Source organism: Macaca fascicularis, chromosome 3 (assembly GCF_037993035.2).
Source record: "Macaca fascicularis isolate 582-1 chromosome 3, T2T-MFA8v1.1".
In the NCBI taxonomy this organism is placed as follows: Eukaryota; Metazoa; Chordata; class Mammalia; order Primates; family Cercopithecidae; genus Macaca; species Macaca fascicularis.
The window spans coordinates 117,068,592-117,091,876 of record NC_088377.1 but is presented as its reverse complement, the minus strand read 5'-3'; the positions used below and the strand labels follow the sequence as shown (position 1 = coordinate 117,091,876).

General features: G+C 35.1%; 1 long non-coding RNA gene across 7 annotated transcripts in view; it reads left to right on the top strand.

Annotated features, from left to right (window-relative positions):
* LOC135970192 (uncharacterized) overlaps positions 1–23,285 on the top strand; it is a 631,278-nt gene that overhangs the window by 43,768 nt on the left and 564,225 nt on the right. The gene's annotated exons all lie outside the window — the stretch shown is intronic.

Sequence of the window (23,285 nt, the reverse complement as noted above, 5' to 3'; positions counted from 1 at the left end):
TATATCATCATGTCTATAAAGCTGGACTCTCTGAACTGCTTTTACTTCTGAGTGCTACCTAATTTATGAATCATTCTTTGCTCAAATAAACTCTATTACATTTAACTTTTCTACAGGTTTTCTTTGAACACAGTAGAGCAAAGACTGTGAGTCTGGTTTTTTGAAAGACAGAACTGGGGGCTTTGTGGATGGAAAACAATGAGCAAGACTGCTGAAACGGGAGAGACTAGTAAAACTGGCTAATGTAGGACATGGTAGACCATAGTGAGGGGTAGGATTATTTTCCTAAACTTTATAGTAAGTCACTAAAATGTTTTAAGGAGGGCAGTAGCGTGTTATAATTGTGTGTGTGTGTGTTCTTTATTTTAAACACCACACTTTTCTCCTCAGTGAATGGAAAACTAACTTCAAGAATGAGGGGTTTTTTTGTTTGTTTTAGTAAGAAACAGTGCATCAGTAATTTGTTTTATGTTGCAGTTCCTAAACTCTTTTACATGCATTGTTTTATATGATCCCACAAACCTGATATGAATTACACACAAGTTAGACATGGGCTACAGTCTATTCATAAAGAAGCTTATTGGAGAAGGTGAGTAAATTGCCCATAATCACTTGTTAGAGTCAAATTTAGAACTTACAAGCTCTGAGTATCTACCATGGCAAGATGTACTCACTTGCACCTCACTATGTCCCCATCAATATTTTATAAAGAAGATATCATAAAAGATTATTGGTAAGTCACTGAATGCTACCTTAATAACTCTTTGAAATACTTCAAAGGGAATTAATATTTTACGTCCTTGCTTGATTGAGTATTAGCACTGTTCAGGTTTTTAAATTTTTGTAAATTAAATGAAAATCTACTAAAGTCTTTATCTTTTAATACTCTATTAAAATCAATTCTAATAGGACTCATACATGGAATGCAACTAAATATACAAAAATCATGCATTCATATAAATTATTGATATATAATATTGGATATTTATAGGTGATTATTTAAACAAAATAAGCTTAATGATTAAGTTTTTTTATTCATTATGAAAATATAAATGGATAAATATAAACCAACAAGTAATGTCAACAAAAGGAAGAAATAATGAGGAAAATAAAGTATAAGAATACATATTAAGAAAAATGAATATAAACTAGAAAAAGAAAAAGATGGAAAGAGGAATGGCATGATGAACATTTCTCTGAGAGAACACTTGATGCTTTCTTAGTGGTGTGGCCATCTTCCCAAGTAGCTGTGCACCACTGATTTCTTACTATTGCTTTAAATCATGACCTCTAATTCAACTTTCAAGAAGTTAAACATAGTAATGTCCATCAACCCTGTTGCTGCCTTGTTCTGCAGGCCAGTTTGTAGAATGAAAACCCCTGATCACACCATTTGCAATGCCCAAACATGGTCATGGGTTTAGGGGTTGGGGGAGAAAGTGAACAGTTCACCACCTTCATGACCTTCTCACTAACTTTGCTTATCAACTCTGGCCAACATTTTCACACACCTTTTCCCTCTCTCCTGTCTGTCCCCAGAAGCATGAAGTGACAAGAAATCATTTTGCAATGACATTTAACCCTTCTTTCCCAAAGCATGCTTGTGTTATAAGGCCAAACTTATACATAATTGACACAATGTTCTGGTCATTGGGCAGCACTTACTACTCCCAACTCTCCTAAGAAAGGAGAGAGCTCTGGACAGTGTTGACTACAGGAGAGTTACAAGGTAGAAAAACATAAACAATATTCTAGCTTATTAGGACATTTGCTTTTAAACTTAAGCTATACCAAATATGGCTCCTGACTGGATATAGAATGGAACACATTTTTAAAAACGCTGATTTGGCATATTTCAACAAAATATGTGCCCAAAACCCTAACCCTGTAAACATCTGTGGTTTCAGAGACATTGTGTACTTCCATGCAGTATAATCACTCACTAAATAGAGGCTTTCTTTTAGATAAAGCTTCCATTTTTAGAAAAAAGAAAATTGTGCCAATTTTTATTTGCCAGTAGTTTTCAAATTCATTATTAAAGCAAATGAAAATGAACACTTTTGTTTTTACAATTTTCTGTTACACACATTGTTGTTTTTCCAAAGAGCTTCTCTCCTTTAAATGGTTATGATAAACACTATTTTAGAAATTACAAATTGTTCTACTCTGAATTGCGATGGCTTATGGATTTGTTTTTCATTCTTTTGGACTAATAAATGTTTACATTAAAATATAAATGTTTACTCTTTGACTCATGAAAAAATAATAAGGCATAGGTGTGAAGAATATATATTTGTTATTTGGTCTCCATAATGGCATATAAAAACTGGATAATAAACATTATAAAGCAATATTCATGTCAAGAAGACAATACTTTCAATGAGGTATAAAGTCATGTATCTACTGTTCAGTCGATATAATCCAGACATATGGAATGTGACAATTAGCAATAAAACATCTTCATGGCATGCCAAGCACTTGATAGGGACTTCACTGGAGCCATCTTCAATCTTTGCATATGCAGAGCCTTGTGCAGCAACTGACATGTTGTGATTATTAATAAATGTTGGTTGAATGGGCAAGTGAATGTGTAAACATTTAGAAGTAATGAAGTCATGAGCTTGGATATTCTTGCCTCATGTAGACCTAGTTGGGAATACATAAGGGATTTGAAAGATGAGGTCATACTATGACTCGACTCCTCTGGGAAATACACAATACTAAAGTAGCAAATGACATTATTAAGAAGGTATTAAAGTTATCTCTGCTGAGATTATGCCATTATGCTTAAAATTAGGAAGAGTAATGCATATAATTTAATGAGCATCTATTACATGCTAGGCATTTTACTAAGAATTAACATAAACGGTCTAACTGAATCTGTACAACATTCCATCTTAAATTTCATAAGCTTAAAATCTCCGAAGCTTAAATAACTGGCCAAAGGGTGACAACTAACAAAATTCTGAATCAAAAATCTAAACCAAGTTTCATTTGATTTCAAAGCCTCTAACACTTCTATCCATTCTTTACTTCTGTCTAGTACTTCTATTTTGTACCACTTTAAGTGCCAAATAAAACACCAACATCTACTTTACAAAGCCAGGTTGTATCAATGCACAGCAAGAAAGTATTACATAGAATTAATTAACTAAATCTTTACAGAGAGCAGGACACCGTCTTCAGACTTACATACTTGGCTAATGCATTGTCCCTGACAAAAAGGACAAAACTAGCCTTGGCTTTAAGACAATGACAACTTGAGTAACTGTGAGTTATCCTAGGTTTTGGGCTCCATTTATTCTCAACTCTGCTCAAAATTCATAGAAGTTGCTATTGGGTAATTTAAATTGAAAAAGAACAGGTAGACAGGGGAGCACTTCCTGCAATGAGAGACCATGTCTGTTTTTAAATACTTCTACCCTATTCATAAATATTGTAACATTATTTTAGAAAAATTATTTGAAATACATAAAAAGCAAATGTCACACATATTCTTACTGTCCATTGGTAACACATTTTAAAATACACAATTCGTTTTTATTAAAACTTGTCATTCAACTCTACTCTAAAAAAAAAGTTATGAATTTTGATCCTTGAAATAGAGATTCTTGGCCTTTGAAAATCAAATTCAGCAATCATCTGGAGTATATAAGTGTATAAAATAGAACAGGGCCTAAACACAGACATTAGGCAGATATAACTAAAGTAAGTAGCTCTTGATGACATTTCATATTCTTAATAATTGATAAAATGACATGATCTGTAATTAACTATTGGCTAGTTTCATTATTATTAATAGTTTAAACATAGCATTACATTCATTTTTGCTATATAATCATGTACTAAATTAATAAATGCTTTATTATAATTTCAAAAAATTATGACCAGCTTTATGATTATTTTAAATTAAATTAATTGGTTAGTCATTATAAATTACTTCAACAGAATAACTCTGGAATCAACAGAGGTCTAACATTTATAACTTGCTTTTATTCTAAAGCTTTGTTTTGCTAGAAATCCGCTGTCTTGATGATTAACATCCAAACCACTTAAAAGATTAGTCTTCAGGCATAAGGCACATTAAAGCTTCTACTTTAGTTTTCTGAATCAATTTAAATGCCAGAGAGTATAATCAAATATGAATTTGTTTGTTTAATTTGGACCATATTGTCACCAATATAAAAATTTTAATATTTATTAAATTAGAAAAAGTATGGACCTGTTTGACTCTTTGAAGACTGATTTAATAGATTTCATGTAACTTTTAAGGTTACTATAAAAACTGTTATCTCCATGGAAAGATTTTATGAAGCTTAAGATCTAGTGCTCAAGGGTGGAGAGGATTTAGACACATCCATGAGTATTTGAGATTCATTCAACAATAAGTCTTTCCTAGTGTGAAAAATCTTTGCCAAATTAAATTAACAGAGTTTAATTCGTGAATTGGGCAGCCTCCCGAGCCAGAGAAGGTTCAGAGGGACTCCATTGCAGCCACATGGTGGAAGAAGATTTATAGACGGAAAAAGGAAAGTGAGGTACAGAAAACAGAAGTGAGGCACAGAAGCAGCAGGCTTGATTACAGCTTGGCATTTGCCTTATTTGAACATGATTTAAACAGTTGGTCCACTTTGGTCATAACTAAGTGACTGACATAAGAGTAGGTTATAGTCCGTTTACACTTTCATTTAGGTTATAGTTTACCGTACAGAGAAACCTTCAGGCTGAACTTAAAATATGTAAGGAGGTAGTTTCAGGCTAAACTTGATTTAATACCGGGTAATAGAGCAACAGAATGCACATCTCTCTTTTTATTTTGGTCTAGTGAAATTCCAGTGTTCTTATATGCCCATTATAGATCACATAAACCATGGCATATTGCCTTCTTAAAAGGCTGTTACCATTGTAAATTGTATGCTCTTTATCATATAACAGGAGTAAGGAGATTTACCAGATAGTATCTTAAAAGACTAGCTTTCACTTTAATGAATTAAATTTGAATACTGACAAGTGACTCAGGATAAATGCAACAACATTTAGATGAGAACTTCTCAGACTTAAATGGGCTTCAGAGTCGACTACAGGACTTGTTAAAGCTCACATTGCTGAGCCTCTGCTAGACATTCTAATTCCCTAAGACTTATAGAAGCCCCAGAATATGCCTTTCTAACAAGTTCCCAGGAGACAGCTAGCAGACCACATTTTGAGAATCAGTTTTTCCAAATGATAGTTACTTTGCATTTCTTCTTGTATAAATTTAAAAATTTGAGCAATAAAAAAATTAAAATGTCTAAGATAAATATTGACTGCCCAAATTTTTCTAGACATCATCAAACCCATTTCAACTGCATTTCTACCTCTGTCAAACTTTAGAGATGCTAAAAGATTTTCAATAAGTGAATGAAACCCTTAACATGTGTTTGCGACAAGGCTTATATTAGTATTTTAAGTTTTCTTCTCATTAGCAACCTTGCCAAGTACAGAAATATTTCTACCCTATTTATAAAATAGAAAATTAAAATCCATTTTTATACCAGATGCAAAATCAGCCTGCATGTTACCATGGTAAAGCTTTCTTCAAACCACTGAATAAATTCCCGGTTGGGTGCGGTGGCTCACGCCTGTAATCCCAGCACTTTGGGAGGTCGAGATGGGCAGATCACGAGGTCAGGAGATCGAGACCATCCTGGCTAACACGGTGAAACACCGTCTCTACTAAAAATACAAAAAATAAATTAGCTGGGCATGGTGGCACATGCCTGTAGTCCTAGCTACTTGGGAGGCTGAGGCAGGAGAATCGCTTGAACCCAGGAGGCGGAGGTTGCAATGAGCTGAGATCACGCCACTGCACTCCAGCCTGGGAGACAGAGCAAGACTCCATCTCAGAAAAAAACAGAAAAACCAAAAAAACCTCTCTTCCTCTTTCTCAAGCATTAAACTCGATTGAATCATATATGAGCAAATAAATTGAAGTTTTTAAATATCAGAACTAAATATGTTAAGCTAAGTTCGTAAGCATCTGCAATCTGCAGCTTTAAATTTATAGTCCACGAAAGTGATAGAACTTTGTCTTTTTTTTTCTTTTACAAAAGTGCCCTAATGGAGTGATTGGGAAAGATAATTTCTGCCAGTCTAGAAACATAATCTGAAGTTCCTTGCTAAAGTAAACAAAGACAAATAGGCAAAATGCAGTGACATAATCTTTTTTAAGTAAAAATTCATAAAAAACTGTGCATTCAACTATAGCTCTATAGTTTTTAATATGTACACAAATGTTTTAAACCATTTATTCGCTCAAACACATGAGTTTTTGTTTTTGTTTTTTCCTAAACATCTTTCAGTTTCAGTGACGTGGCAAGAATTTGCCGTCAATGACTCTTAAGTAAACAGCAGTTCTCACATATCAGACCTGAGAGAAGGCCTGCTGAGAAGTGGCACCAGGAACAGGGTGTGCTCTTAGGGGGATTTCTTTCACCCGGGCTATCATCTTCCTTAGAAAAGTGATACGAAGATAGTAAATTCTAGGCTTGATGCCAAACTTAGAAACCACTATGATAACCCCATGAATAGAGCAAGTTTTTATCATGCTTAGGTGGGGGTGATGGAGATGAACACTTAAAGATTATGAATTTGCTTAGATCCACTTTATGGATTAGAGAAACTTCATTCATTCTAGATAAGTGGCATTTTGTGAGCCTCTCTTGAAGCCCACAGAACTTAGACTTCTATGGATATAAAGTTATGATTAAGGAGTAATTCTTTAAACGTTCTGTATTATGTGTGAGTTTTGTGGAAGAAGAAATGTAGGAGGAGCTGAAAATTTAAAAAGACCTCACCAACAAAGTTATTATCTATCATGAAGCATATGCTGGCCTCATTCACTCAAAGAGCTAATGCCTGTGTCCTCTAGGTCTCTCTTTCAAACACAGAGGCAGACTTAGAGTACATGGGAGTAACCATTCCAAAGATTTTTATCCTCCCTAGTTTAAAAGAGAAAGAGAGAGATTTAGGGCTAGAGTTAAATTTAGGGTTATGAAAAAAAGTTAGTGGTGGCTTTTATAAGAAAACCCACTTTCTTACCTACTTTAGGTTTCTAGGTAGCAGGCATATTATCATTATTATTATTTTTAACATTCTTTTTATTTGCTAGTGCCAGCTCGAGGGTGCACAGTTTGTGCTTCATATGGGTTCACCTTTGTAGAAACTGTACCTTGACAATCACAACATCAGTCTAGTCACTTTCTCCTTGAGAAATACCTGAGGGCTTGGTACTATATTCATTTTAAGATGCTAAGGTTAGCTTTTATATTTTTCTGAACTCTTTGAAATTTGTTTACTATAATTTGAACATGACATTTGAATCTGACTTTGCACAAACTCCTCATTCCTGATTATCCTTCCTGGTTTTTAAAATTCTCTAAGTTGATATCGGCATGATATCCAAGTTCATCAACTGTGCCAATTACATTACAAAGTCAGGAATCATTCAAATATTTCAAACAGAGGAAAATAATTACGAGGAATTTGTTGTAAAGTTGTTGGATGAACAAGAAGAGCAAAGAAAAGAACATGTGTGGCCCCCAAAATTAGGAAGCTGATAATACCTTTGGCCTGGAGGCTACCAGCCCTTTGCCCTGCCCTCACTGCCATATAAGTATGCTGAAGAAGTCTGAACCACAATGCTTCTTTCCCCTCCCATCTTTATATTTCCCTCCAGTCTCTCCAGTTGAGATAAAGAGAAAGATAATTGTCAAGGGAGTCAGGGAAATACAATATTAAGTATATTTATATATGTAGTGTACATATTTTTATATATATATATATATGTGTATATATATATATATGTATATATATGTAAAACTCAACAGTCCAGAGTAGAATATAGAAAGGCAAAACAAAGTTAGGGTACATAACAAATTCATTCCCCTTTGTTGATTAAAATTAGACATGCACTAGCCTGTTGTATCACTATCATTTTTTCATCTTCTGATAACTGTCTTCACCTGAACTCATTTATGCCACTTAATGTCTGTTCCACCCAATCATATGTTCACCACTGTTTATAATATATGCAGTGCCCCTTTGGGTGTGACAGATCACATTGGTGCTTTTTTGTTTGTTTGTTTGCTTGTTTGTTTTGAGACGGAGTCTCGCTCTGTCACCCAATCTGGAGTGCACTGGCGTGATCTCGGCCCACTGAAACCTCCGCCTCCTGGGTTGAAGCGTCCCGTCTCAGCCTCCCTAGTAGCTGGGATTACAGGCATAATCCACTATGCCCAGCTAGTTTTTGTATTTTTAGTAGAGACAGGGTTTCCCCATGTTCGCCAGGCTTGTCTCGAACTCCTGACCTTAGGTGATCCACCTGCCTCGGCCTCCCAAAGTGCTGGGATTACAAGCCTGAGCCACCATGCCTGGCTTCACATTGGTTCATTTTATGAGAACTTTTTGCTGTACCAAAATATATAAAATAAAGATTGGTAAATACTGACAGCTCAAACAACATATTTAAATTTATAAATTAAGTCATACAATCTTCTGCTAAAAATATAAAATGTTGTGCTTAAGAAAAACAATAACTTTTATTGCTTGCAGGCTAATAATATTGACTGACTTTCTCCCTACTCACAGTGTATGGTATATGCCAACAACTACCGTAATAGAATGATCCTAGGATTGTCTTTCCATGGCATAGGCAAAATGTTAGTAATTAAACCCTTTTCTACAAAATGAGTCATTCACCTGCTGTGATGCAAATGAGAACATATATGATTATAATTTTTTTATTGCTATTTTAGGAGTTTGGTTGTCAGAGTATGTACTCTCTACTGTAAATTTTTCAAATTTGATTACTAAACTCAAACTCGAATTCATTACACAACAAATTATCCAAATTTTAATATGTTAATAAATATCAGTGTGTTTTTTAAAAATTGTCAAAGCAATGCTGGCACCTATAAATGTTAATTTTATCGACTCTTTTATTCTGGATTTTAATTTTTAATTTAAATTTTAATGTTTCTAATATTTCATTACCACTTTAATCACAAATGACAAATGCCACATGTTCATTGTCCATTATAGACTAGGCAGTATAGAAGGGTTTACATGTCATGTATTTCATTTCACATTTTTTTTTTTGAAGCAGGATTTAGCTATGTTGCTCAGAACTTTTGAGCTCAAGTCATCTTGTTACCTTAGCTTTCTGAGTAGCTGAGACTACAGGTGTGCACCACCATGCCATGTTTATGTATCATATATTTTAAGGCAAAATATGTGTAGCTTCATATTTAATCCTCATTGAAAATTTGTAAGTTGTGTTATCCCATTTTATAAATGAGTTTAAATAACTTTTCTCTGGTCACACAGGTAGTGGAATAGATTTTCAGAATCAAATTTGCCTAACTCCAGATCCATCTTCTGGCCCCTGTATCATGCCAGATAAGAGATCAGCTACTGTTTTTAAATCAAACAGTTCCTATAATAATTATCTTTGTATTGATCTTCTCTCTCCTCTACTGTAAATTAACAGAGGACTACTGCTGTCTTAGGCTTCCTTATAGCTTGTTTGCACTAACTGTGGTGTTCTTTGCTATACAGTAGATACATGGCTTGAATGAATAAATGATGTTAGTTCTCCAGAAAAACAACTCTCTAAGGTAACTTGTTTGTTTATATCATTTTAGTTTCATAGTTAACAAAGTTTGCTATTTTGGAAGCTGAGATATAGTCTCACTTTGCAAAATTTCAAAAGCTGAGAGAAGAATCTAGTTGCATCACAAGCTATACACAAGAATTATGGTTTTTTGTTCCTCCTTTTCCTCCCCCTTCCCTTTTTCCCCATAATATGTGGGCTCTATGCTAGTGCTGCTACAAGCATTTGCGTGAATTCCTTGGACTGAAGAAGACTTTTCCTCTAAACTACATAAAGGAAATAGAATCTATTAATTAATATATTAACTTAGATACAGAACTATAGTCTTTTTTTTTTTTTTTTGTAATTTGGTGCTTTTGGCACATTTTCAAAATAAAGTTTTTACCAAAACACATAAAAATAAAACAATGATTCTAAATCATTGGACTTACTATCTAACATCTTGCATTAGTAACTCAGACTTTTCATTCTTACGAGACCATAGGGTGCTCCGGAAGGCATCTTTTGATGTGTAACTATCCTTAAATGAAATGAGGACAGTGTTTGTGCAGCTGCTGACAGCTTTAGCAGTTCTCTGCTCTGGGAATAAAACTTTAACAGAAAACTAAAAAGCAGAGACTTCTCCTAGTTTAGCACAATTATATGGTACGCATGTTTGATATTAATGTTTCCTTTTTCCAAGTTGTGGATTTCATGTGAAATTACATTGCTGCATTCAGTTAGCAGCAAAATCATCACTTTTTTCCCCTGGAAGATATTAAGTGTAAAACCACCAATATTCGCTTGTATGATTTTCAAGCTATCTAAATATGAACATGTGCATGTAATTACGCTCCCACACACATACATAAATAAAGGCTCTTTGCTATATTTATTCCTTGATATTGGTTGTTACACATTGTAAATGAGATTCTAAGCAAACCATGTTTATTCATCTGCAGATCTCTCATCTGAGCTCACATCAGCTGTTTTCTTGTTTCATTTTCTTAATTATTGATGCTGTCACTGAAGCAGGAGTTGTACATGTGGTACAATGGTGAAAGGGGGATGGGGAAACAGTAGAGGAGGAGGAGTAAGATGAGGAGGACAGGCAAAGAAATGTGAGGAGAAGGGTGGTGGGGAAAAGGAAAGAAAGGAAAGGGGAAGAGGGAGATGAGAAAGGAGAGCTGTAAGAGAAAGGTGAAGATGATAAAAGTCACCGAAGTGTTTTCCCATGTACTTAAAAATCATCACATGAGACCAAATTTGAAAAAAGGAAAAACAAAGTACTGAAAACAAGATGAAACTGAAATCCAATACATAGAAATGTACATGCACCCAAACTCAGATCAAATTTAAAAAGTAGCTAAACAAATAAACTTTCTGTAATGAACTGACAAATGGACTTGTTTTAAGTCTGTCAGTAATGTTGTTAAAGTACATTTAATTGACAGCTGGCATTTGAGGAATGACTCATATTTAAAGAGTGGGCTTTGTTCAAAAAATGATTTTACATTTCACCTTTAGTTTCTGATAGGAATATTTTCAAAGGTTAAAATGATAAGCTGAACAAAACCTAAATGACATCCATAGTCCATGGTTATAGACTATAGCCATAGTCATAGATAGGGGATGTATTACATCTTTCAGTATGGCCATAGTCATTTAACAAATTAGTCTGAAGCTAATGTAAGTTTCATGTTTGTCTCTCAAATTGAGTGAAGCTCACTCATCTGATTTAATAAGATAAAGACTTTAGAATTTGATTCTGATGACTAACAAAAGAGGAAAACAAATATTAGAACAAGCAAAAGTCTTGGTAAATTAGATAATACAACTTTTTTCTTTTGTTTTTTAGTCTTAATTTTTATTTCTAAGTTTGAAGGCAGAACATGTAATTCATCTCTTAAACATCTGTGTGTATAAATAGCTAAGCATATTTTTTAACTTTGTGAATATATGAACATTCCTTGAATATTCCAGTTCAGCTCTCATCTGTACTCTCTTCTTGAGCAACAAACTATAAAATTTAAAAGAAATCTTGAATTCTACCTTGAAAGGCGGAGATTTGGATTATGTTAAACCTCATTTTAATTTTGACAACCTAATTGAACTTGATGAAAGTGAGAACAAAATGAGTAGCACTTTTGTGTGCTTTTATTAGATTGGAGATTTTACAGAACTTCTTTTCATTTGTAAACCTTTTCACATCTGAACTTTTTTTCACCTGTAAACCTTCAAAGACCAAATTGGTCAGTGAATTCTGTTATTTAGATTTAGCTAATGTTCATCCTGAATAGAATTGTTTTTTTCCTTTTTTCTTGTTCTGATACCGTTATTAACAATCAGTATGCCTCTATATTTCCTATTTTAATTCTTTTCTTATAAAATACTGTAAAACAGTACTAAATAAATTTAGGGTAAGTTCGTAGGCTTTGGTAGGCTGGATTTCTTTTTTTTATATTAATATGAACGTAATGATGATTTCATTAACATTTGCATTGTAGATACTATCTGGGATGTTGTGGTTTGAAAGTGGTGAGATCAAAGGGTAAGATTATTCAATCTGATCTTGAGATCTACAGTCCCAGAATCTTGATATTTTATTTGTTTTCAGAAGGTACCAGGAGCTGACTGACTAATGCTAACTCTTAAGAGAATGGTTTGCAATTGATTTACAGTGAGGAAGATAACTGATGAGGGAATTGGTCACTGAAGCCCATTCATCAGTCCTTTATCTCCCAGTCTGCATACCTTCTAGGCAGCAATCTGTTTGTTTGGAGTTGTCTAGATGGCTCTCCTATTCAAATCATAATAAGAAATATATGTGCATATTTGCTACAGGGTAAACTCTGGGTCTTCAAATCAGAGACTGTCCTTCTCTGGACAGAAGTAAAGACCTATTGCAAATAAAGGCTCTTTGGTCCTTGTCTTTTTTATTTCTTTCCACGTTGTATATTCAGCATGGATCAGCAGGGAAACTGCCTTCTAAGACACTTAAGGACCAGGCTGCTGAAAAATTCTTCTTCATACAGCCTCCCAGAATAATTTCAGCAAGAATAAAAGATTGTCACTCTGATAATTTAATGCCTTTTTCCAGAAGTCACATGCCACTTTCACTCATATTTTATTAGTCAAATATAATGGCAGGTAATCTTACTTAAATTTAATAAGGGCAGCATAAGGGTTAGAATAGATGTAGAAGCTGGAGAATTAGAATATTTGGGAAAATTCTTTTTATGGTTTCATTCTAAAGACATATTTTAATAAAGTTATTGACACACTTAAACACATGATATCTCCAATTAAAATAAATATATAAACTTTTTAAATTTTTGCCTCATAAGTTATTAGGCTAAACTATTCACAAAAGAATAAAGTCTAGCAATAATCTTTATTCTTGCTGAAGACTACTTTTTGTGATCTTCACCTGAGCAAAGTTTTCATAGTCCATAGGACTGGAGGGTCAGATTTTCTGCCACTGGGAGGCACAAGGGTCACATGATTTATAATCCTTCCAGAAGAGATTTATTCAGGACCTGGGAAGAATTATTTCTAATTGATTTCATCACGAGGAAAAAGGGAGAGGAATTCCTAAGGATACCCCCACACAACAGTTTGAGGAAGCTTCTGTCGCCATCTGTTTTGCACAGACCCAGGTTTGCTGAATCCAAGGTACAAACTTTTGTTCGACTCTAGAAAGGCCTAGAGGACCCTTTTCCCCACATGGAGGAAAACTGAGGCTACTCCAGTGGCCTGATAGCAGTTCCTTACGATAACAGTTTATCACCATTTAGAAACCTCCAAAATAGACTAAATTATTTACAGTACACAGATTTAGATCTTACTTTTTTATTTTGCCCCAGATAATATTCTGTGAATATTCTCACTGGCACAGAAATCAAAGTGGACCGCCAGAATGTTAGATGATCATTTGTATCTTTACCCTCATAAAACCAAAAGACTGATAGGCCTGATAAGGTAATAGTGCTATGGAGAATTCTGAACATCAACAGATCAGAGAGAATATCATTTTATCTATTTCAAGATTGCAAAAGTAAAGTTATTGCAAAAATAACTAGATTAACATCTAATATTAACTTATTTATACATTTTAATTTTATTTTTTGAATAGTAATACATTCACGTAGTTAAAATACAAAAATGAGATTAAAAAACATACATTAAGTTTCATTTTTATTTGTCTCTGTTCATGTATTCCTAACTTGGTCCCCATTCCTTAGTTTTTTTTGTATCTTTTTAGCCTGTCTTTCTGAAAATACAGGCAAATATCTTTTTATACTTTATATTTTCATCTCTTCTTTTATACAAAATTTAACATACTGTATCACTGTCTTGCACCTTCTTTTTTCCACTTCATGACATATCCTGGAGATTTTTACGTAACACTGAGGTAATCTTCATTCTCTTTTAGAGACGCAAGGCAAAGTGATTATTCCATAGAGGACACTGGATTGTTTTCACTCTTTGATTACCACAAATAATGTGCTAACCTCAGTTCTCCTATGTGTGGAGTGTATCCGAGGGATAACTATCTTGAAGTGAGGTTGCTGTGTCAAAGAGCAAATGAATCTTATGCTTAATAGATTTTTCCAAATTGCTCTCCATAAATGAGAAATTTGCCAGAAGTTTTCCATCAAAGTGTATTGAAAAATTTAAAATTTTTGCCAACATGATACATAAGAATCATCAGTCTCACCAGAAACCCATTCGTCAAAGAGCCATTGGCAAGGTAGAAGTCCAAGAAATATTCTTATACATATAAATTAAATAACTGTTCTTAAAGCGAACTAAAAATGGCCTAAGAGGGACTCTGTACTTCTATATTGGAGTCCTTGTGGATGAACAGTAATCTAACTTCATAGGTAGACAAGATTGAAAACCTGACTTAGTAGTATGTGCCCATAACAATAGCTGAGTCTTGGTCAATCCCAGCAGCCATATTTCAACCACATACTTCAGCCACTCATACGGTACCGAGTGTTTAGACCATGTTCAAATAAGGCAAATGCCAACCTGTAACCAATCTAGTTGTTTCTGTACGTCACTTCCGTTTTCTGTATATCACTTTTCTTTTGCTGTCCATAAATCTTCTTCCACCACATCGGTGCACCGGAGTCTCTCTGCATCCGCTGTGATTCTGGGGACTGCTCAATTTGTGAATCATTTGTTGTTCATTTAAACTCCTTTAAATTTAATTTGGCTGAAGTTTTTCTTTTAACACTGTGAAACTGGAAATTTTGGGGCAGTTTCTATCTACTCCAGCAACAATCTAATACTGAGTAATATTGAATTCTTTTTTTCCATGATTCTGCCATTGCTCTGGCAAACTTTTTATTTGAATATGTTGGAATATTATTGTCTCATCTCATGACTCCATTAAAGAATGTATATTACTGATTTCCTTGAAGTTTTAGAAGAAATCTCAATGATCTCAGAGCAGCAGAGAATATGAGTTGCTGGTGCCAGTTTATCGTTGGTAGAGGGAATGTGAGAGTAGGAGGAATCCCTACACCCTTTTTTCCTCCCCTTACAAATACCACTGTTTGTTCCTGCACGAGTTTTCCAAATAAAATCCCCCTGCATTTCTCCCCCACCACCAAAGCCTCATGGGCTTTTGCAACATTCACAAACCTTGACCTTTCAGTAAGACTTTTTTTTAGCCCCTACACCCATGTTTGTCTTCATTTGGGAAACTAAAATCGTGGAAACTCATTTCCTGAAGTTCAACTCCTGCCACATTCTCTTGCAGAATAGAAAGGTTAGGAGGTTTGGTGTGTGCTTTACTTTCTGACCAATTTTTTCTGGTATTCAGGTAACAGTTGGAAGTTAAAGGGAAAAGTAGCAAAATAAATCATGTATAGATCACAATTTAATTGGAAAATCGTTAATAGTTTGTCAGTTTAACCAAGTAGCCGGTGAAACCTACCCCTTTTCTTTACTGAGGTGAACCCTAAACAAAAACAGATTTCTGTGATCTAACACCTCCCTCAAAGAATGAAACTTTCACTCTGAGGCAATATTGTCTTCTTCGTTTGTTCCACTCCTTCAAGAAAACTGGTCCAGCACACTGGGTTTCCGAATTAGTGCATTTCTATAAATAGCTGATCTTATCGCTAATTAATCATTCACTGATTCAGTATTTTCTTTATTTATTCATTTATTCCTTTATTGAAACCTGTTGAATCTATCCTTTAATATCCAGAGTCTATCACAGTTTCTGGAATACAATAAATACCTAATAAATGTTTGTGGGCTAACTGACTGAATAAATGAATTAGTGAATTGTGAACCCATGGCTCGAGCAGTATTTATTGATAGAATGTGTGTGCTTGCTTTCCTGTGTGTTAATAACTACTCTTCTACTAGCAATGGAAAAACAGTCTAAGATTTCTTCTATGAAATCAGTGAAAGGCAGGAAGGAGAAAATAAAGGAGTGAGGATTTCTAATGACCTTTTTCCCCCTGTGAATAAGGTAATCCTTTTATATGTCCTTAAGATTAACAGCAATAAAGAGATATGAGGAAGCAAGACAATTGTTCTGTTTAGAAGCAAATGAAGTAAGAAAAGCAGAAGATAAAAACATATTTAAAATGTAGGAGATACAGCAATTGTGGAAAGTTGATTAATACATTAATACTATTAATGTGAAATATTCACATCACAACCACATTACTGTATAATATTTGTGTTTGGGCAAGTTCACTGAAAAACAGAAGTTAGCTTTCAGTCAGACATTAATGGTATATTAACTGTGCAAATCGCAGAACTGGTTGCTACACTGTTTTAGACACAGTGTCATTTACTATAGTTTATTAAACCATGAATTCTTTGGAAGGGGGTTTTAAAAGTAATTTATACTATGTAACCTAGCTACATGAAACTAATTATTAGTTGATAAAATAGATTCACACGAAGGTCCTTATCTGATCAAGGGAAATGTTTTTGAAATGCTATCATACAATTAAACATTTTTGCAAAAGTTTTTGTAGATCCCACCAAGATGTGACTTACTGTACTACCAGACTGCTGAAATCTGAGTTAAGGATAGTTACAGTTCTCATAATATTAAAATCTTTACTTTCAAAGTTGGCATGAGAGAAGTCCTGATAACAGCCTCAAATGCAACCATCATTTTATTATCTCCATTTTCAGATTTCCTTTTGTCATTTCCACTATTCCTTCCTCCTGGGAAATGGCAGGCTCTCAGCTTCAGCGCTGTCACGGATGAATAAGCTGAGGCACTGTCGGTGGCCCCTGCCTCCAGCAGCCAGTCATTCCACCACAATTTTCCTATCAACCCTTAATAGAGCAGAGACAACTGTTTCTTATTTTATTAGCTAGTGCTGGAAGCAAAAAAGGCCCTTCTTCTTCCTGTATCCCCCCTCCTTTTTTTAAAAATAAAACAAACACATTAAAAAAAGGTGTTGTTAGAGGAATTGCTGTCAAAAATGGAAGAACAAGTGGAATAAACATTGTCAATATTCATTCCTTATACTTCATTGAGAACTCACTTCTTATCTCTCTTCTGTTACTAAAATTCATGTTCAAAAATGATGACTTTGGTCTTTCTTGAACTTCTCTCAAAGCATATATTTGATTATTGGCTCTCAAAGAAAACTTTGAAAGTTAATCTGCTATCACAAAATAAGCAGATCTTCAGGCCTATCCACTAATGAAGAAGGTACTTGGACATTTTTAGTCTTATTTTCTGTCTCCAATCCTTTGAAGTAATTTTGGTCATGCAATGTCAGATGAGTAGCTGATTTTTAAAAATAACCTCTCCCAAAAATACTAGTCTATATTATTTACGATACTAAAGAAATGTCAAATTAACTTTGTTTTAATTTTTTTCATTAAATAGTTGGCATTTTCTAAGATTTCATATCACAAAAGCTAAAAAGTATTACATAATTAAAGGAGGAACACTTAGAGTTTAATTATTATAGTTTTATCTGGAGTTTCATAAATGCAAATTAAAAATTGATTTATTTTTTCCAGTCTATGATATTTTCAAAATGTAAATATCACCCCCAACTATGAAGCCCACCTCTCCTGCCTCTTCTTTCTCTAGCCTTCTCTGGCATCTTCTCTAATGAACTCCCCTGCTCCCTCACACTATGCCCCCATCCTTTCCACTAGTACAACAGTGAATAGAAGCATTCATCATCCTGGAGTGTGGGGTTTTGGTGGAGAAGAGGCATACAAATTGGTGTGTGAGGTGGATGAGAAAATTTGCTTAAAGATATGAAAGCTGAATTCAGAAATAGGCAGTATGTAAAGATGATAACAGTAGTCTCTGATTTTTCTAATTAAGCAATTTGTCAGAAGTCTTGTGGGTATAATCTGTGGTAGTTTAGCATTTCCTTTTCGCTTTGCTTTATGAATGTAGAGAAGTTAGTATTTTCCACATAAAGGAAATTTCAATTTAGAATATTTACATTAAATATATTTGAATCATAAAGATGCACATTTTATTGAAATAGCTATGCTGGACAATATCAAGAAATATAGAAGGTAATAATAAAAATCTCACTCTATTTAGAGAGCTGCAGTGAATTTTGTTGTTTCTCCTTCACATCATCTATGTCTTTGTGTATGTGTGTATTCATTCATTTTCATGCTGCTGATGAAGACATACCCAAGAACAGAAAGAAAAAGAAGTTTAATGGACTTACAGTTCCATATGGCTGGAAAGGCTTCACAATCATGGTGGAAGACAAGGAGGAGCAAGTTATGTCTTACATGGATGGTGGCAGGCAAAGAGAGAACTTGTGCAGGGAAACTCATTTTTAAAACAATCAGATCTCATGAGACTTATTCACTATCATGAGAACAGCATGGGAAAGACCCGCCCCCATAATTCAATCATCTCCCACCAAGCTCCTCCCACAACATGTGGGAATTGTGGGAGTTACAATTCAAGATGAGATTTGGGTGGAAACACAGCTAAACCATATCATTCTTCCCATGGCCCCTCCCAAATCTCATGTCCTCACATTTCAAAAACAATCATGCCTTCCCAACAGTCCCCCAAAGTCTTAACTCATTTAAGCATTAACTCAAAAGTCCACAGTCCGGAGTCTTATCTGAGAAAAGGCAAGTCCCATATGCCTATAAGCCTGTAAAATCAAAAGCAAGTTAGTAACTTCCTGGATACAATGGAGGTACAGCTTTGGGTAATTACATCTGTTCCAAATGGGAGAAGTCGGCAAAAACAAAGGGGCTACAGGTAGTCCAAAATTGGGCCCAGGCAAGTCTGAAATCCAGCAGGGCAGTCAAATCTTAAAGCTCCAAAATGATCTCCTTTGACCCCAGGTGTCACATTTGGGTCACACTGATGCAAGAGATGGGATCATATGGTCTTGGGTAGCTCCGTCCCTGTAGTTCTGCAGAGTACAGCCTCCTTCCCAGCTGCTTTCACGGCTGGCATTGAGTTTCTGACACTTTTCCAGGCAAATAGTGCAAGCTGTCAGTGGATCTACCATTCTGAAGTCTGGAGGACGATGGCCCTATTCACACAGCTCCACTAGGTGGTGCCCAATTAGGGACTCTCTGTGCAGGCTCTGCCTGTGTATTTCCCTTCTGCATTGCCCTAGCAGAAGTTCTCCATGAAAGCCCTGCTCCTGCAGCAAACTTCTACCTGGACATCCAGGCATTTCCATACATCCTCTGAAATGTAGGCAGAGGTTACCAAACCTCAATTCTTGACTTCTGTGCACTTACAGGCTCAACACCATGTGGAAGCTGCCAAGGTTTGGGGCTTGTACCCTCTGAAGGCATGGCCCAAGCTCTCTCGTGGCCACTTTCACCCATGGCTGAGTGCCTGGGACACAGGGCACCAAGTCCCTAGGCTGTACACAGTATGAGGACTCTGGGTCAGGCCCATGAAACCACTTTTTCCTTCTAGGTTTCTGGGCCTGTGATGGGAGAGGCTTCTGTGAAGACCTCTGACATGCTCTGGAGACATTTTCCCCATTGTCTTGGGGTTAACCTTTGGCTCCTCGTTACTTATGCAAATTTCTGCAGCCAGCCTGAATTTCTACTCAGAAAATCGGATTTTTCTTTTCTATCACATTGTCAGGCTGCAAATTTTCTGAACTTTTATGCTCTTCTTCCCAATTAAAATAGAATGCTTTTAACAGCACCCAAGTAACCTCTTGAATGCTTTACTGCTTAGAAACTTCTTCTGCCAGATACCCTAAATCATCTCCCTCAAGGTCAAAGTTCCACAGATCTCTAGGGCAGGGGCAAAATGCTGCCAATCTCTTTACTAAAGCATAGCAAGAGCCACCTTTGCTCCAATTCCCAACAGGTTCCTCATCTCCAGCTGAGACCACCTCAACCTGGATTTCTTTGTCCATATCATTATCAGCATTTTGGTAAAAGCCATTCAACAAGTCTCTAGGAAGCTCCAAACTTTCCCACAGTTTCCTGTCTTTTTCTGAGCCCTTCAAACTATTCCAACCTCTGCCTGTTACTCAGTTCTAAAGTCACTTCCAAATTTTTGGGTATCCTTTTAGCAGCGCCCCACTCTATTGGTACAAATTTACTGTATTAGTCTGTTTTCACGCTGCTGATAAAGACATAACCGAGACTGGGAAGAGAAAGAGGTTTAATGGACTTACAGTTCCACATGGCTGGGGAGGGCTTACAATCATTGCAGAAGGCTAGGAGGAGTAAGTTAGGTCTTACATGGATGGTGGCAGGCAAAGAGAGAGCTTGTGCAGAAAAAACTCTCATTTTTAAAACCATCAGATCTTGTGAGACTCATTCAGTATGATGAGAACAGCACAGAAAAGATCTGCCCCCATAATTCAATCACCTCCCAACAGATTCCTCCCATGACGTGTAGGAATTGTGGGAGTTACGATTCAAGATGAGATTTGGTTGGGAACACAGCCAAACCATATCAATGTGTCATTTATTTAAAGTCTTATTTGTGAGAATATTCTCATGTCATTATGTTTTAAAAATCACTTGAATGTGTTTAAACATTATAGTAATGAATTACAGTTTAAATAATTAAGTATTTAAAGCCATAACTGTAACAATATTAAGTAACAATTCCTTGAAAATAATCTACATTTCTGGCTATTTCCTTAAAGTGGTTTTATATGTGTGGATTATTTGGTCAAAGGATATTATATTTTGAAAGATCTTCATATCCATTACCAAATCATTCACTTAGATGGGCTTACTAAGGTAGAATATTAGTTTCTGTTTAACGCACTCTTGAGATATACACCTGATATTCAAAATATCACCAACTGGTATGACAAAGACACTAGACCATGAGAACTGATATTGGGTATCCACAGCTTCAAGGGATGCATATCCTTTCTGTCTCTACCTCTCCAAATACACATCACAAAAACTTAATTTAATGTTTGTTTTCTGAGGATGTTAAACACCACTTCATGTGTATTATTCATGTTCATCCTCCATGAAAAAGCTTCACAGTAACAAAATTTTAGTGGGATAAAGAAGACGGAAAGTGACCCTTTGAAATAGTTACCAAGATTGAAAATTAAAGCATATTATTTTCCTCATTTGATTTATATTTTCTCACTTTGTTTCCCTATTCACTCTTACCAACTTACTTATTAATATCCTGAGAAACCAGTAGGGATACTGTAACCTTGTTACCTGGTTTGGTGCTTAGGGAACTTTTGTACTAGGAAATCAAAACAGAAAGCATTGAATTCTGGGTTGCTAAGAGGTATACTGGAAGGCAGAATGAAAATTAGTAGATATCCCATTTCTGACAATTATAATGTTCATTTTAAAAGAGCAGTGCTTTTTATTTCTTTTTAATCTCTATCACTATTATAGAAAATCACTACACAAAAGATTTGCAATCTCAGAATTGTGGTAAATTTGATATTTTTATTACCTCAATTAAAGTATAAAATTACTTGGATTGTTATATGAAAGATTGCTGTCTAGATAATTCTTGATAAAAAAGATTGCATTTATATGTATAAATGGCATGCACTAGATATTAATGTATTCCAAGTCATTTACTCTTGCTCATGGATAATTTTTTAAAGCGAAAAACTATCTTTTAGAAAGGCAAAGGCATCTAGAGAAGGAGATAAATGATGGAATTTTAAATAGACATGATATTTAAAAATGCAAAATCGTTTCAGACCATGCCATGGTTTATTGGAAAGTGTTAGCAGCCTTTCTGTATGCTGATTACTCATGGAAAATGCATTAAACTGTATAAGCAGTTTGTTACTTCCTAAGTTTACCATTGTAATTGATTGTTGCTGAACAAGATTACAGGTTCATTCATGAAAACTAGTATTTGCTACTGGCAAAAATAACTGGGAAGCAATGAAACTGACAAAATAATTTCATATAACATTTTTGGGAGATCAAAAAGAAGAACCCTGTGCTTACTCAATTCAATGTAAACTGTGGATTTATTATGTTTGGTGGAAAGAGATTTAGAATGAGAATTGGGTCTGTCCCTTATTAGCTGTGAGGTTGTTATTACATTCTGTAAATTATTTTTAGCTTAATTTCCTGATTTTCAAAGTCAGGATGACACCTATCTCACAGGGTAGTTTTCGATTACAATGTATTACCTACCAATTTTAAATTGCATGTACTCTGAGCTTCACTAGTTAAGTGAAAGTTGTACCTACAAAACATGCCTGGGTTCTTAAATCATCTTTAAGGTCCCTTCTAACTGTGCCATTATGTGATTCTCTCATGCAGGTGCTTCTGCTTTCTTTGCTTCTCTGATGGGTACCCTTTCCCTAACATTTAAGTCTCATCCAAGTACATACTGATCATATCTCTTCTATTTCTACTCAAATACTACTGTGTGGACCAGATATTTTACCATTTCTCAAAGACCAGTACACTTCAAACTATCTGTGGAGAAGAACATGTTGGCTTTTTGCCTTTGACACAGCATTGAACAATACTTGAATGAAATACAATAAAATTTAATTTCTAGAAAAGAAAAATTAAACAAGAAGACATTCAAATTACATCCTTTAATTGTATATTGTTAGATATAGCAAACATGAAATAATTCTATCAAATTGTTATAAACATTTTAAAGTGCTTATGCTAAATTTATGTGATTATCTCATACTCGCTATTCACAAACTGGCACTGTTTTATGGGCCATAATTTAAAAAGTGCTGCTCTAGGGGCTAGACCAGCTGTCCTCAAACCAATAGCATTAGTATCACCTGGGAACTTGCTGGAACTGCAAATTTGTAGGCCCTGTCCCAGAACTATTGAGTTAGAAACTCAGGGCCTAATTCCCATCCCAGCTGACCATGTTTAATTAATCTTCCAGGTGTTTCTGTTTCAGGATAATGATTGAGAAACATGGCTCTTTATTTTCTCTGCTATTTGCTATCTCTTCCATTACAAGCCTTGAGATGAACTTAACTCTTGATAATGTGGTAACAGTTTGCTGCACTATTGTTGTAGATAGGGGCTATTATTGAATATTTGAGAAATAATCCCAGTCCAAGACTTGATTTTAATTTTGAGAAGTTTGGTCGTTGTGCTAGTGACAGAGACATAATAAATTTAGCGTAGGCAGTTGCTTTTGTTCTCAGCAGTCATCCTTTTCTTAGGGATACTGTCTTATTCTTGTTTT